Source organism: Mobula birostris, chromosome 12 (assembly GCF_030028105.1).
Source record: "Mobula birostris isolate sMobBir1 chromosome 12, sMobBir1.hap1, whole genome shotgun sequence".
In the NCBI taxonomy this organism is placed as follows: domain Eukaryota; kingdom Metazoa; phylum Chordata; class Chondrichthyes; order Myliobatiformes; family Myliobatidae; genus Mobula; species Mobula birostris.
The window spans coordinates 61,707,496-61,719,923 of record NC_092381.1 but is presented as its reverse complement, the minus strand read 5'-3'; the positions used below and the strand labels follow the sequence as shown (position 1 = coordinate 61,719,923).

Below are 12,428 nucleotides of genomic sequence, written 5' to 3'. Positions count from 1 at the left end.
ACCATTTCCACAGAAGCTGCCTGACCTACTGAGTTCCTCCAGCATTTTGTGTGTGTTGCTTTGGATTTCTAGCATCCGTAGAATTTCTCGTGTTTATGAATCTACTGCGATCCCCATATTCTGCGAAGCACGACAAACGGTGGCATCCATATCCAACTCCTTGTCCCCCCACCCACCCAAAGCCGACTCATTCAAACTTGGGTAACTGGTTTAAAATATGTCACTTGTCTAATTTCGGTATGGTTAATTCCAATAAAGGTTACCCATCCATACTGACGGAGCCAAACTTCTGGTTCAGGGAAAGGGGAAATTCCACTGATGTCAAATAACAAGCCCTTGCTCCTTTATCACAGGGATCGTAACAATCTGCACTTACAATATCGCCGCCGACCGTATTTTTTAAATTTTTAGTACAGTGCTCGATATTGTACATTTGTTTCTAAAGAAACACCGTAAACAGCGATCATATGAACGTTCTCATTTATTAACAAATATCAACCTATTTTACAAATGTCACTGAATTCGACTGTTTCGTATTACTCACCACTTCCTTGTTAGAGCCTCTTCGTCTTTATCTGAAAATTCTCCTCGGGCAACATAAAATAAAACCTCCAATTTTTGTTCCTCGGACAGAAGAATACTATGAAGGCCTTCCAAACCGTTCAGTTGTTATTTCTGGTTTACGATACACTCTATATTTACTATTTTAGCTGTTTAAACTTCCTGACACGAACAAGACTCCCAACGCGCTGCACTTGGTAGGCGATCCGGAATCGCGTTGATTGACAGTGGGCGGGGCCTATTCCCCGGCCTCGCCGACATAGTCACGTGGTGAGCAGCTCCTCCGATCAAAGTCCCTGGACTCAACACGCCTTCTGGGAGTTGTAGTCTTCCAAATATTTAAATTACGAAATGCGCGAGTGTAATTTTTTGTGTGTTTATAATTCAAAGTCTACCCACACGATGACAAAGAAAAAAATAATAAACGGAAACTCCGAGAACATGATCGTCTAAAGAGCAAAAGTCATTTTGGAATTTGCGCTTGTAATTGGTGGGACCCTGTTTACAGTTTTGTGTTTGCTCCAGCTCTATCTATAGCCGGTTATATTTATTTATTAATTCGTGATATTTCTGAAATGACACCCATAAAGTTCACATTTTTTTGCTCAGTGTGACCCGGTGGCGCACGAGGAAATACAGGGAATTAGGGGAGAGCAGGGGAAATCCGCAATGACTGAATGCACTGGACGCCAAACCTTACAGCACTTTTTTAGGTCATTGCTTCAGCCTCATTTAAATCGGCAACGCCGAGCCTCCTTCTTAATCTTCTAAAACATTTACACGTGCTCAAATAGACCTATTGCGTGTTCATATGATACAGAATAATAAGGTAAATGAAACATCAATGTACTAGCTTGCAACAGAACAGGCGGGTTTCATCAAGGTCATTACAAGCTTCAGTTTCTTTACAAATAACTCTTGTTCTGTACTTTCCCAGCAAACCCAGCAAGCAGTGATTAAAACAAGAAATTGACAAATAGACTTTGTAGATGAAGAAATAGGTCGCTCTTAACTACGCATGATGCAAAGAAAATTACCTATTTAAGACTTACAAACTTTAAAAAATGTTCCATCTGCTATAATTTGATAACATGTTCAAGGCCGGTGATTTTATATGGGAACTTGTCTTGGCATTAATCAGCAATAGGCTGGACTCAGCATATGTATTGTTGAGTGACCCTATTCAGTTTCAAGCCATTTCTCAATTTACGATGGGAATTCAGTAGGTTGAGCAAAATCTACGGAGACTGAGGAGTTGTTGACATTTTGGATCAATTCCTGTATCCCGGATGAGAATGGGGAGAGGAACTAGCCTGTATAAAGAGGAGAGGCGAGGCAGAGGTCAGAAGTGATTGGTACACTGAGAGGGAGTGGGTGTTGTGAACACCAAGGCTACCAGTGCTGGAATCTATAAGGGAACCACTGGGGGCGCGGAGATGAACGGTGTAGGACAGGGACCAGACGAGGGAGTGTGAGAGATCCAATGGGTGAAATATGGGGTGAATAAGTGGATGAAAGTGGGAGGGTGAAGGGGTCAAAAATAGGTCATGGGAAGATGTGGGTGTGTGGAAAAAGGGAAAAATGGGAGTAAGCTTGGAAGGAGAGAGAGTAGTGGGAGGGTTAAAGTACAGATATAAAATGTGCATAAATCCCAGCATGTATTTACAATGTAAACAGCATTATAAAAATGATTTGAAGTGCTTACAAGCCATTACAATGACTGAGGTAATAGATAGAGAGGGGTGAGGGGGCTAACTAAAATGATTGATCAGATTAACTGACTGGGGGAAGAAACTTTTAAGATGGCAGAGTCATCATCAGAGTTTTAAGATGGTTATAGAGCTATGCAGCCCAGAAAGTTACCCAAAGTTTGAAAACTCAATATTCATACTGCTGGGCTGCAGACTACCCAGGTGAAATGTGAGGTGTTGTTCCTCTAGTTTGTGTTGGATTTCACCCTGCCCATGGAGAAGGCTGAGAATGGATAGGTTGGTGTGGAAATGGGAAGGGGGAAAAAGGTCATTTCAACAGGCCACTTCAGACTAATTGTAGGGACATTTAATTTTCCAATTTCAAGTAATTTTCACCTCCATTTCCATTCTCTTTCCCTCCACTTCTCCTCTAGTCTATCTTTTGCCTTTTCCATACCCTTCACATGGCCCCTCCCCAGCACCATTTCTGTCCCCCAACTGGTTCCATCCACCTACCCGTATATTTCACCCACTGGTTCTTCCCTTGCTCACCCCATCACATCAGATCCCAGATTCTCCCCTAATGGTTCCCAGGATCACCTTCCTTGCTTATCAGATTCCAGCACTGATAGCCTTTATGTTCCTGCTTTTCCAAAAACTGTCTACCTTCACCCTTTCCACCCACCTCCTGGGTCCATGTATGAAGTTTTCCAATTCTATTCCTCCCCCTTCCCCAACTGGTTCCACCAGCCTTCAACACTCCCTCCCTCTGCCCTCGGTCCATCAAACTCCTACTAGCCTCCGTCCCACCCATCTTTTTCTACTGGCTATTTCCCTTCTTCTCTTTCAGTCCTGATCCAGGATTTCAACCTGAAACATTGACAATTCCTTTCTCCCCAGAATACTATTCCACCTGCTAAATCCCTCCTTTAATGTTTGTTTATCCCTCCAGATTCCAGCATCTGCAGTCTCTCATGTCAAGAATCTACTTCATTCGCCATATACACTCAGTGGCTGGTGTACCTAATAACTTTGCCACTGATTGTGCGTTTGTGGTCTTCTGCTGCTGTAGCTCATCCACTTCAAGGTTACTCATGTTGTGAGTTCAGAGGGGCTCTTCTGCACACCACTGTTATAACACAGTTATTTGAGTTACGGTCACCTTCTTGTCAGTTTGAACCAGTTTGGCCTTTCTCCTCTGACTTCTCTTATTAACGAGGCTTTTTTTTTGCCTACAGAACTGCCACTCACTGGGATGCTTTGTTTTGTTTGACGCACCATTCTCTGTAAACTGTTGTACACGATCAGCAGTTACTCAAAGCATAGCAACAACAATCATTCCACCATCAAAATCACTAAGATCACATTTCTTCCCCAGTCTGAACAACACCCGAAGCTCTTGAACATGCATTGAGTTACTACCACATGACTGACTGATTGACTAGGCATTTGCAGTAACAAGCAAGTGTACACTGTGTGCAAATTTACATGTATTAGGAATTTGTGGAGGTGTGTTAATATGACACACAACATTCAACAATTATTAATAAAGAATTTAACTTGTTTATAGAGTATGAGGTTAAAGTACAGATATAGTATAAAATATGCACAAGTACAAAAGTACCAGCATGCATTTACAATGTGAATAGCATTATAAAAAGTGGTTTAAAGTGTTTGCAAGCAACACACACAAAATGCTGGAGGAACTCGGCAGGAAAGGCAGAGTGAGCAGTTTCAAGTTCCTGGGTGTCAAGATCTCGGAGGACCTAACCTGGTCCCAACATAGTGATGTAGTTATAAAGAAGGGAAGACATCGACTATACTTCATTGGGACTTTGAAGAGATTTGGTATGTCAACAAATACAATCAAAAACTTCTATAGATGTACCGTGGAGAGCATTCTGACAGGCTGAATCAGTGTCTGGTATGGGGGGCAGGGGCTAGTGCACAGGACCAAAAGAAGCTGCAGAGGGTTGTAAATGTAATCAGCTCCATCTTGGGTACTAGCATACACAGTACCCAGGACATCTTCAGGGAGCGATGTCTCAGAAAGGTAGCGTCCATTATTAAGGACCCCCAGCACCCAGGGCATGCCCTTTTCTCACTGTACCATCAGGTAGGAGGTACTGAAGCCTGAAGGCACACACTGAGCAATTCAGGAACAGCTTCTTCCCCTCTGCCATCTGATTCCTAAATGGACATTGAACCCTTGGACACTACCTCACTTTTTTTAAATATACAGTATTTCTTTTTTTTTGCACATTTTTAATCTATTCAATATATGTATACTGTAATTGATGTATTTATTTATTATTGTTATTTTTTTTCTCTTCTATATTATGTATTGCATTGATCTGCTGCTGTTAAATTAACAAACTTCATGTCACATGCCGGTGATAATAAACCTGATTCTGATTCAACTTTTTGGGCAGAGACCCTCCACCAAGACTTGTTTTTAAAAGTGTTTATGGTGCATTATAGTGACTGAGGTAATAGATGGGTTGGGGGCTAACTAGAATGATTGATCAGATTATCTGCCTGAGAGAAGACACTTTTATTTCAGCATAGAGTAATCATTAGAGTTTTTAAGATTGCTATAGACTTATACAGCCCAGAAACAAGCCCTCCAACCACTAAAATGCCCCATGCAAACTAACCCCATATGCCAGTGCAACTGTCTTTTAAAAGTTGTTCCTAGCTCAACCACTTCCTCTGGAAGCTCATTGTGTAATATGTTGCCACTCAAGTTCCCTTCAAATCTATTTCCTCTTGCTTTTGCTACCCCAGCTCTGGGAAAAAGACTGAGTGCATTCACTTACCTATGCCCCTCATGATCCTATATGTCTCAATAAGATCACCTCTCAGTCCATAAGACCATAAGACAAAAGAGAAGTCAGCCATTCGGCCCATTGAGTCTGCTCTGCCATTTTATCATGAGCTGATCCATTCTCCCATTTAGTCCCACTCCCTCGCCTTCTCACCATAACCTTTGGTGCCTTGGCTACTCAGATACCTATCAATCTCTGCCTTAAATAAACCCAATGACTTGGCCTCCACTGCCGCCCATGGCAACAAATTCCACAGATTCACCACCCTCTGGCTAAAAAAATTTCTTCACATCTCTGTTCTGAATGGGCGCCCTTCAATCTTTAAGTCATGCCCTCTCGTACTAGACTCCCCCACCATGGGAAACGATTTTGCCACATCCACTCTGTCCATGCCTTTCAACATTCAAAATGTTTCTATGAGGTCCCTCCTCATTCTTCCAAACTCCAAGGAGTACAGTCCAAGAGCGGACAAATGTTCCTCATATGTTAACCCTCTCATTCCCGGACTCATTCCAGTGAATCTTCTCTGAACCCTCTCCAACGTCAGCACATCCGTTCTTAAATAATGAGCCCAAAACTGCCCACAGTACTCCAAGTGAGGTTTTACCAGTGCCTTATAGAGCCTCAACATCACATCCCTTTTCCTATACTCTATTCCTCTAGAAATGAATGCCAACATTGCATTCACCTTCTTCACCACCAACTCAACCTGGAGGTTAACCTTAAGGGTATCCTGTACGAGGACTCCCAAGTCCCGTTGCATCTCAGAACTTTGAATTCTCTCCCCATTTAAATAATAGTCTGCCCGTTTATTTCTTCTGCCAAGGTGCATAACCATACACTTTCCAACATTGTATTTCATTTGCCACTTCTTTGCCCATTCTCTCAATCAATCCAAGTCTCTCTGCAGACTCTCTGTTTCCTCAGCACTACCGGCCCCTCCACCTATCTTCGTATCGTCAGCAAACTTAGCCACAAAGCCCTCTATTCCATAATCCAAATCGTTGATGTACAATGTAAAAAGAAGCGGCCCCAACACGGACCCCTGTGGAACACCACTGGTAACCGACAGCCAAACAGAATAGGATCCCTTTATTCCCACTCACTGTTTCCTGCCGATCAGCCAACGCTCTATCCATGTATGTAACTTGCCCGTAATTCCATGGGCTCTTACCTTGTTAAGCAGCCTCATGTGTGGCACCTTGTCAAAGGCCTTCTGAAAATCCAAATATACAACATCCACTGCATCTCCCTTGTCTAGCCTACTTATAATTTCCTCAAAAAATTGCAAGTGGTTTGTCAGGTAGGATTTTCCTTTAAGGAAACCATGCCGAGTTCTGCCTATCTTGTCATATGCCTCTAAGTACTCCGTAACCTCATCCTTGACAATCGACTCCAACAACTTCCCAATCACCAATGTCAAGCTAACAGGTCTATAATTTCCTTTTTGCTTCCTTGCCCCCTTCTTAAATAGCGGAGTGACATTTGCAATCTTCCAGTCCTCCGGAACCATGCCAGAATCTATCGACTTTTGAAAGATCATTGCTAATGCCTCCACATTCTCCACAGCTACTTCCTTCAGAACACAAGGGTGTATTCCATCTGGTCCGGGAGATTTATCTACCCTTAGACTATTCAGCTTCCTGAGTACTTTCTCTGTCGTAATTGTGACTGCGCACATTTCTCTTCCCTGCCACCCTTGAGTATCTGGTATACTGCTGATGTCTTCCTCAGTGAAGACTGATGCAAAATACTTATGCAGTTCCTCCGCCATCTCCTTATCTCCCATTACAATTTCTCCAGCATCATTTTCTATTGGTCCTGTATCTACTCTCACCTGTCTTTTACCCTTTATATGCTTGAAAAAACTTTTAAGTATCCTCTTTGATATTATTTGCTAGCTTCCTTTCATAGTTCATCTTTTCTCTCTTAATGACCTTCTTAGTTTCCTTTTGTAAGCTTTTCAAAACTTCCCAATCTTCTGTCTTCCCACTAATTTTTGCTTCGTTGTATGCCCTCTCCTTTGCTTTAACTTTGGCTTTGACTTTCACTTCTCTTGTCAGCCATGGTTGAATCCTTTTTCCATTTGAAAATTTCTTTTTTGGAATATATCTGTTTTGCACCTTCTTCACTTCTTGCATAAACTCCAGCCACTGCTGCTCTGCTGTCCTTCCTGCTAGCATCCTTTTCCAGTCTCCTAAACTATAAGGAATAAAGTCTAGCCTGTCCAACATTTCACGTAACTCTCTCCCTCAAGTTCTGGCAGCATTCCCTGTAAATCTTTTATGCACTCTTTCCGGTTTAATAAAATCCTTTTTATAGCATGGAATCAAAACTGAGTACTATACGCTGGGTGGCCTCACCAGTACCCTGATGGCCGCACACGACCTCCCTACTTTCATACTCTGTGCCCTGATTTATGAAGATCAGCTTGCCAAAAGTTTTCTTTCCCACCCTGTCTTACCTGTGACTCCACTTTCAGTGAACTATATATTTGAGCTCCAAGGTCCCCTATGTTCTATACCACTCCTCAGGATTCTGTCATTCTCCATGAAAGTCATACCTAGATTTGAGTTTCCAAAATACAACACCTTGCACTTATCCAATTTAAACTCCATTTGCCATTCCTCAGCCTCCTTACTCAGATGATCAAGATGCCCCTGTAATTTTTGATAACCTTCTTTATTGTCCACTGTACCTTCCCCAACTCCCACACTGGAAACACTCCATAAATCTTTCTCTTCCTACAGATGCTGCCTGACCTGCTGTGTTCACCCGCAACTTTGACGTGTGTTGCTTGAATTTCCAGCATCTGCAGAATTCATCATGCTTGCATAATTCTTTCTCTGCTACATTGACAACTGTAGGGTTCCAGCCGAAACGTCGACTGATCGTTTCCACGGATGCTGCCCAACCTGCTGAGTTCCTCCAGCATGTTGTGAGTGTTGCATTGACAACTGTATTGGTTCTGTTCCTGCACCTATACTGAGCTTCTCAATTTCATCACATTTGTCTCAAACTTCCACTCTGCCTTGAAGTTAATTGAGCCTATTTCCAATACCTCTCTCCGCTTTCATGATCTCTCTGCATTCTTCTCTGGAGACAGACCATCTACAAACATCCTTCACAAGATTGTAAAATGTCATTTCCTGTACACACATGTAAAGGAGAACAAAATAATTGTTACTCCTGATCCAATGCAGCACCATAAAGCCAGAATAAGATAAAAGAACCTAATAATAAAAAAAACCATGATAGCTTATACAGTGGTGCTAGAAAGCTTGTGAACCCCATAAAATTTTCTCTATTTCTGCATAATTATGACCTAAAATGTGATCAGATTTTCATGCAAGTCCTAAAACTAGATGAAGAGAACCCAATTATATAAACACAAAAACATTATAAGCAGCACATATTATGTTGTTTGTGTTATTTATTTAATTGGGTTCTTTTTGTCTATTTATTTATTTATATATTGAGAAAATTGTTCCAATGTTACATGTAATTGTTGGAAAAAGCACATGAACTTTTGGGGTAACATCGTCTACAAAAGCTTTTGGAGTTGTGTTCCAATCAACAAGATGGAATTGGAGGTGTGGGTTGTAGAGGTGCCCTGCCCTATGAAAAAGATGCACAAAGTCAGGCTACTGACAGAGGCTGCTGTTCTCAAGAAAGATCTGTTTATGTGCACCATATCTCAATCAAAACAACTTTCAGAGGACCTCAGAAGAATTGTAGAGATGCATGAAGCTGGAAAATGCATTTCTGAAGACCTGCGTGTTCATTAGTCCACAACAGGAGAAAATGTCTACAAGTGGAGGAAACTGAATATTGTTGCTACTCTCCCTAGAAGCAGGCATCTTGCAAAGATCACATGGAGTGCACAATGTGCAGCGGTGAAAGAGGTGAAAACGAACCCAAGAGCAACAGCTAAAGACCTGCAGAAATCTCTAGAATGTGCTAAAGTCTCTGTTCATAGAATGATATTCATGGAAGGTCATGACGGAGGAAACCACTGCTCTCCAAACAAAAAAAATTGCTGCACGTCTCAAGTTTGCAAAGGCCACTTAGATGTTCTACAACACTTCCGGGACAATGTTCTCTGGAAAGATGAGACAAAAGTTGAAATTTCTGGCAGAAATGGACATTGCTGTTTTAGGAGGAAAAAGGGCACTGCACACCAACAGGAAAGTGTCATCCCAACTGTGAAGCATCGTGGAAGGAGCATTATTGTTTGGGGCTGCTTTGCTGATTCAGGGCCTCTACAGCTTGCAATCATTAAGGGAACAATGAATTCAACATTGTATCAAGATACTTAACAGGAGAACTTCAGGGTAGCAGTCGGTCACCTGAAGTTTAATGGAATTTGGATAATGCAACAAGACAAAGATCCAAAAGACACGAGTAAGGCAACAAAAGAATGGATTAAAAAGAACATTTCTTTTTGGAGTGGCCAAGTTAAAGTCCTGACCTTAATCCTATGTTGCGGTAGGACCTGAAGCAAGCAGTTCGTGCAAGGAAGCCCACCAACATCCCAGAGTTGAAGCTGTTCTGTAAGTAGGAATGGCCTAAAATTCATCCCAGCTGATGTGCAGGACTGATCAACAGTTACTGGAAATGTTTGGTTGAAGTTATTGCTATACAAGAGGCATTACTGAAAGCAAAGGTTCACATACTTTTCCCAATGAATGCATGTAATATTGGATCATTTTTCTTAATAAATAAATGAACAAGTATAATGAATAATGATTTTTGTTATTTATTTAATTGGGTTCTCATTATCCAGTTTCAGGACATGTGAAGGTCTGATCACCTTTTAGGTCATATTTATGGAGAAACAGACAACAGGATTCACAAACTAGCACCACTGTATACATAGATTGATTTATGTACCTAAACTGATACTAGGTACAGGAGTGCCTATACATAAGGTGACTTACAGGAATTGATAGAGGTGGTGGCAGGTGTGGAGAGGTGGGTCAGTGGATGGAGGTGTTGATCAGCCTCGCTGCTTGGGGAAAGTAACTGTTTTTAAGTCTGGTGGTCCTGGCATCCATGCTATATAGCCTCATCCCTAATGGGATGGGACAAATAGTCCAGGGGCAGGGTGGGTTCATTCATTATATTATTGGTCTTTTTTCTGACTCCTTTCTGTACATTTGTCATTGATGGTGGGTAGGATGGTGCCAGTGATGTGTTGGGTAGTTTGTCTAGCTGTTGTGTGCCACAGTGTAGTTCACGTACCATGCAGCAATACAGCATGTTAGAATGCCACTCACTGGCTGATTTTTTTCATTTTATTAAAACAAAAATTAAATTAAAAATTAAAATTATTTCTCATGAACTGGATTTTTTATTTGGTGAAGTGACAAAGGAAATTGATCAGGGCAGCCTTGTACACGAGGTTTATATGGACTTCAGCCAGGGCTCCTGCAAGGTCTCTTATAGCCCCTCGCTATGATTTTAGATATACCTGGTCAAACCCTGGAGATACATCTACCTTCCTAGCTTTTAAGACACCCAGTCTCCTCCTCTACTACAATGCAGAATATATAGATCCTAGTTTTGAAGTCTTCATGTATTTCTCCATGGTAACAACAGCGAAGATATTTTCAATAAGGTCCTCGCCCCCCCCCCACATAAAGATGTCCCATGAGGTCTTTGAGGGGCTCTGTTCTTCCACTTCTTACTCTTTCCCCCTTTAATATATTTTATAAAATTTCTTTCGATTTCCCTTAATTTTCTCTGCCACATACACTTTCAGATATTTGCACTTACAGAACCATTTCTTTTCAATGTGGAAGTTCCTCCCCTCAGCTCTGATAAAATTTCAGCTACTCTTACTTCTCTACAGAGGCATTTGCACGGTTGTGTGTCAGTCAGAACCAATTTTCCTTGTTTAATTATTTCTCTGCAACGGTATGAAAGTTTAATACAAAAGAACTGGTAACTGAAGCCCTTCTTATATGTAATGCTTACTAAGTAACTAATTGCAAGGACAAGTTTAATAAAAATGATGAAACAGAATGTAATGCATTAAATAAACATAATTTCTTTTATTTTTAAGTGATTTGCAGAATTTCTGCTCTATGTTTATCTTCAATTGACCTCCTCGGTTTGGGCAATCTATTCTGAGCTTTGCTATGTGGGGAAGCGCGACTGAGGATATACTCCTGCGGAGGAATTAAAAAAAATATTTATCAGAGCTGAGGGGTGGAACTTCCGCATTGAAAAGAAACGGTTACGTAAACGCAGTAACCAGAAAGCGTACGTGGGCTGAGGATAATTGCCGATTGAGCTCCATGCTGATTGGCACATTTCCCATAACATTTGTTTTTGTGTGCGCGCGCGGAGCAATGAGCGTTTAGGGAGAATTGGTAATCAAATCAGTACATTTTTAGCTCTAAAAGAACTAGATGAATAGCGCGCCAGGCAAAAACTTGAATGGACTTGAAATATATTCCTTCCTGAAATGTTTTCACTTTAAATTAATATCCCTGACTCAGGGAGAGCGGAGGCGCATTGCATTTAACCAGATTAACTTTACGGGAAATCAGATGATGTATATATACAGCGCTACACGTATTACAATAGGACGGTCATTTCTCGCCATTGCAATACTCACTACGAACAGCGAATTCTACCGTCATGGTTTACCGACTGCAGAGGGTTTCAAGCCCCAGCAGCAAACCACACTTCATTCTAGGAACTCAACTCCATAAAGTCCCTACATTGCACTGTAGTATTTTGTAGTTTTCACATTTTACCTCAGTCCTAGAAAGGAAGATTATACAATCTCGTGATATAGAAGCTCAAATACAACTTTCTATATAATCTTTCAATATGGGAGCGCTGTAGCCGATCTCTGGAACAAGACGAAACTGCCCACTTAATTTCCCATACCTGCCTGTATGTAAAATAGAGAAATTCTGAAGATTTTAAACTGTGGTGTGATGAGAAAATGACCACAGCTTCTCAACTTCGCCTCTGGAAAGTGACTGATCCCCATAGCTGTGAGAAATTTAAACGTTACTTTTAAAAGCGACTACGAAAAGTATTACTCGGCTCACCAGCAAACAACCCGAATTGGAAGCGACTGTCACTGGATTAATTTATAACTGGCCTATTAATTTACATTACATACCATGGAATATCGATTTCGTACGCCCGGACGTGAACTCAATTAACAATGTTTCCACCCGCAGGGAAGCAGGCCAGCATCTGCCGAAGCGTGTTTATAGAGCAACTTCACGGCTCACTTACCATGCACATCCATAAATCTTAAAATTGCAGATATCATTTCCTGCTGACAACGATGCAAAACACAATGTGCAGATTCATCCACTTG

General features: G+C 41.4%; 1 protein-coding gene across 3 annotated transcripts in view; it reads right to left on the bottom strand.

Annotated features, from left to right (window-relative positions):
* jak1 (Janus kinase 1) overlaps window positions 1–12,428 on the bottom strand; it is a 135,245-nt gene extending 122,817 nt beyond the window's left edge. Inside the window, exon 1 of one of the 3 annotated variants that reach the window (XM_072273884.1) lies at window positions 12,344–12,428. The gene's annotated coding sequence lies outside the window, so the exon portion shown is untranslated. Of the gene's footprint in view, window positions 1–544; window positions 795–12,224; window positions 12,306–12,343 lie in introns of those variants that run through there. The other 2 variants (XM_072273883.1, XM_072273882.1) reach the window with 2 other exon arrangements.